Genomic DNA, 4,977 nt, shown 5'->3' on the forward strand with positions numbered 1-4,977 from the left:
TATTATTTCTTGTCTTCTCCCTGTCATTGGTGCGCGGCCCTTCTCCCGATCCTGAACCTGAACCACGCAGAATGTGGGTCAGCACAGGTTGGGACCACCCGCGTCTCCCCACCGGGCTCCTGAGGTGCCTGACCTCCCCACTCCTGACCCAGCGTGTGAGGCCCTGGCCCAGGACGCTCTTGCCCCCCACCTGCCACCCCGGGCCCTGAGCTCAGCTGCTCAATTGTAGGATGGGCCCTCAGGCACCTTCTGGGGCTGGGACTGGGACGGTGGTCATGTCTGCGCATCACACGACTCACAGTCTTGGAAGCTGTAGAGAGCAGCTCTATGGTCAAGCCTCTGGCTGACCTGTGGCAGGACCACAAACAAGTCCCAGCCTGAGGGCAGAGCTCTCGTAGCATAATTAAGCCTGACCTTGTAGCCCTCCCTAATTCCTTCCTAAGTGGCTAATGGGCTGTGGGAGGTGCAGCAAGTGTTGCCAAGACAAGAACATTTGTTTATGTGTTAATCTATCCTTGTTTTAATGAGACTATAACATAAAGCATTAGCTTGCAGGCTGGGTCTTTTGTGTCCTCATCCAGGCACGGGAGATCCACCGAGCCCCAGCTGTATTCTCTTGTCTGTCTTTTCTTCGATCCTTCACCGCCCTCCTCAGGTTCACCCCTGGCTGGTGCGGCACATGTGGCGCCCAGTGTGGGGCCTGAGCACAGGGGAACTGTAACTGCAAGGTGAGAGGATGCTCCAGTGAAGCACGTGCAGAAAGCAGAAAGTAAGGGAAGGAGCGAAGTTTGGTGTAAAACACGGGAAGTTCAGACTGTCCAAATCTGAGGACTATAAAGAAAAATCAGACCCTCCAGAAGGAAATCTGACAGCACCAGCCTCGCATCGACGACATCTTTGCATCGAGGACATCGTCAAGAGGAGCTAGAGCATTTTCATTGACAGCAGCAGCCTGAATGCCGAGACCATCCCACAGAGGCTCGCCGACCTGCAGCAGCTGTGGGGCCTCCTCCTCGAGGAGACAGAGAAGTGGCACCAGCGGCTGGAGGAGGTGCACTGGACCCAGAGAAGCTCCTTGTCCTTTTGTTCAAAAGACTGTGAGTTGCCCCAATGATAGCGATGCGGAAAAAGACAACAAGGACTACGCAAGGGACCGAGTGCTGACTAGCCTTGGTGAGCTGCCAGTCTTCTGTAAAGTCTTGGGTAGCCAAGTCCAAGGACTGCGAGTAAATATACACCAGCAGCAAAAGAAACGTTTATTTAGTAGCTGAAAATGTGAACACATCTGTAGTTTGATTTCTCTCTTATCACTGTGTCACATTGGCATGGTGTGTTATTGTTTGAATAGAGTTTTGTTCTTGATGTTCAAGTTTTAAAAATGTTAAACATGTCTGTAGTTTGATTTCCCTCTTATTACTGTGTTGTTTTAGCATTGTTTTGTTATTGTTTTAATGGTCAGAGTTATGTTCAAGTTTGCTTTTATTATAGTAGCTTAAAAACAAGAAAGGGGGAGATGTAGGAGGCGGCATGTAGTTGAGAGTGTTTGGGGAGAGACTTTAGCCCAGTGGTTCTCAACCTGTGGGTAGCCACCCCTTTGGCAGTCAAACAATCTTTTCACAGGGGTCGCCTAAGACCATCCTGCATATCAGATACTTACATGACGATTCATAACAGTAGCAACATTACAGTTATGAAGTAGCAACGAAAATAATTTTATGGTTGGGTCACAACATGAGGAACTGTATTTAAAGGGCCAGGAGGTTGAGAACCACTGCTTTAGCCTATGAGCACATTCCATTTCTCACCTGCATTGATCAATTGATTTTCTCCTCTGAACAACACCACTGCACTGGAAGGAAGAACTGTCCTCATGTATCATTCATTCACTCATCCATTCACCCACTCACTCATCCATCCACTCACTCACTCATTCCTTCATCTATTCACTCACTCACTCATTTCTTCATGCATCCACTCACTTCCTCATTCATCCATTCACCCATCCATTCACTCACTCACTCATTCCTTCATCCATTCACTCACTCATTTCTTCATGCATCCACTCACTCCCTCATCTACCTATTCACCCATTCATCCATTCACTCATCCATCCATCCATCCATCCATCCATCCATCCATCCATTTACTCACTCATTCACTTATTCACTCTCTCATTCCTTCATCCTTCCATTCACTCACCCTTTCATTCAATTATCCATCCATCCATCTGTCTTGGCCAGTCTTCTACCCTCTCCCGGTGCTGTCTGTTGTGAGCTGTGGGTCAGATTTCTCACCCAGGACCTCCCACTAATGGCTGCAGAGGGAGTTCTGATCCTGGATCTCCAGTCAGGGGCCCTCCCAGCCACCTCCAGAGTCTGTGCCACAGGCGGGCTGCCCCTCCCGGGTGGTGGCACCAGCAGAGCCAGATCCCTGGGCTTACCCAGCCTGGGGCCCTGTCCATACTCCCAGAGCCTCTGCGGGGTCCCCAGCTGGCCAGCCCCCCTGGCTGTGTGCACTGGCCGGCCCTGCTCCTGGCTGTGCGGGGCTCCTGGGGCCCAGCTGGCTGCTGGCCTGGCCGTTCTGTGCCCCCCTCCCGCCCCCAGCCCCTGGTGAGTGGGGTGAGGCCTGATTCTGGGACTGGTCTGTGCAGCCTCGGAGGCTGGGGCAGGCACTAGGGTGAGTCTGCACTGAGGAGCGGGACCCGGACCAGCCAGTTGTGCCTTTGCAGGTGCCACCGCCCGAGCGACCCGCACTGCCCTGGGGAAACCAGGCCTGAGGTGGCTGCCAAGGTCTGTGACACCCCCCAGTTCTGTGGGACTTGGGGTGACTGGAGCCTCCTGAGGGCTCCCCTCTAGGTCTCTTCCCTCCAGGCCAGGGTAGTCCGCCAGGGGACCCTGTCTGAGAACCTGCCTCCGAAAACAGGGCCGCTGGTGGTCACCCATGGTGGGTGGGGGCTGAGGGGCACCCGGGGCCACGGCCTGGTCCATGGGGAGCCAGGGCCCCGTCCTCAGGGGGAAGGCCCGGCTACTGGGTGGGGGTAGCAGCTCTCCTCTCGGGCACCAGGTGGGTCATGGTGGCCCAGGTGGCCCCATCCTCCTCGCACGGGGCACCCTGGCCACGCCCTGTGGCTGTAGGTGTGGCAGGGCTGCCCCACTCGATCCAGGTGCCCCCGGGCTGCTGTGTCCTCCAGCAGTGCACCCTGCAGCTCTGGACCTCTCTGGGGAGGTCTGTGCCCCAGGGAGTCGCCCCAGGGAGCCGGGGTCCCGCTACCCCCTCCCCCCCAGCTCCCCTGGGTGGAGCGCTTGGCAGGGCCAGGGGCCGAGCTGGGCCTTGCAACGTTAGGTCACCCCAGGATGCCAGTGTCCCCCCTCGTCGTAGAGGGGAAACAGGCTGAGCCCAGTGAGGGTGTGGCCCGGAGGCCTGCTGGGCAGCCAGGAGGGCCTTCCCCGGGGCTGCAGGCTGAGCAGCTCCGACTGCAGTCCCCGAGGTGACTGGGGTGGGGGTGGGGGATCTTGGAGGCTGAGCTGTGCCCTGAATGGAGGGGAGTGTCCAGTAAGTTCCCTGCTGCACAGACTGCTAGTGGGGGACCAGTGTCCTTGACCCTGGGGGTGGGGCTGCTGCCTCCACAGTGTGACCAGGAGGCTCCAGTGAAGGCCCAGGCCTCGGGGGGTGTGGGAGGCGGCCGCCGCCCCAGGCCAGGCAGGGGGATGTGCAGGCTGTTTTGGGATCTCTGGGCCCTGAGTCCTGCCTGGCGGGCGGCCGCCTCACGGGGCATTAAACTGCAGTCACTTCATCCGCCGGGAGCCGTGCCCTCAGGACCAACGGGCAGTCAGGGTCCCGCAGCCTCACTGGGAGCTCAGGGCCCGCCCAGGGGCACCAGGGGTCTGAGCAGCCCCAGGTGCGGTGACAGGGTGGGGCTGGGCCCCAAGTGATAACAGGGAGCAGGGGGGGAGGGCTCCTGTGTGTTGGGAGCTAAAGGGGTCCCCAGGGAGTTGGGAGGAAGGACAGACTGAGAAAAGGCTAGTCTGCCCCGGCACCTTCACTGACTGGGAATTGTCACTTGCCCCTGTGGGGTGGCTGGTAGGGGCCAGGGACTTCCGGCAATCCCCTCCCCTGCCTTCCATGTTGGGTGCAGCAGCCCTGCCAGCCTCTCACGCCCAGAGCCCACCCCCTCCTCGGGGCTCTGTGGACTGAGTGGGTTCAGGTTCAGAGGACCCCCCCGCCCCAGTAGCTCCCTTGGACCCCTGGTATGGACCCCTGGTCTGGCCCTCAATGACAAGAGGCCTCCTAGCTAGCCCCCCAGCTGCTGGATCCCTCCCCCTCTTCCTCCTCCCCCTTCTCCCCCCTCCCCGCAAAGCTCAGGGCAGGGGGAGGTGTCCTCTGGTGCTTTAACTCTCCACTGGCTTCCGGTCCACAGAACCCCAAATCCAACTTCTGGGCTGGGGCCTGGGGTCACCTCCGACCTCGGCTCCTTCCTGCCCGCGGGTTCCCGAGCGCCAAGGGCCATGATTGGGGGGCACCCTGACCACTGCCCTGACCCCGCACAAGGACCCCGAGGGGCCCCAGAGCGCCCAAGGCCACGGGCACAGCCTCAGCGGGACACAGGGGGGGAGGATGGGGGCGGGGGAGCCCTCGGGGATCCGCGGGGAGGGGAGGGCGGTGCCGACACCCGCGGCCCAGAAAGACAGGCGGCTTCTCTGAAGCGTTTACTGAGCTCAAGTCTGAGCCGGTGACACCGAGGACGCGCGTGGAGCGGGCGGGAGGCAGGCAGAGGCGTCGCGGGGCGGCGCGGGGCGGCGCGGGGCGCGGGGCCCGGCGCGGGGTTCTGCGCACCCCGGGTCCTCACCGAGTCCCGGCCGGTGCGGGTCTGGCCCGGGGCGCACGCAGGTCCCCGCCGGCCGCACCGTCTCGGCGCAGGCGGGTCGCCTCGGACTCGGACTCCGGGTGCGCGGGCAGCGCAGCGTGGCTCGGCCTCGG

The sequence above is a fragment of the Myotis yumanensis genome, unplaced genomic scaffold (genome assembly GCF_028538775.1).
Source record: "Myotis yumanensis isolate MYYU_CA2020_CCGP unplaced genomic scaffold, mMyoYum1.0.hap1 SCAF_2, whole genome shotgun sequence".
NCBI lineage: Eukaryota > Metazoa > Chordata > Mammalia > Chiroptera > Vespertilionidae > Myotis > Myotis yumanensis.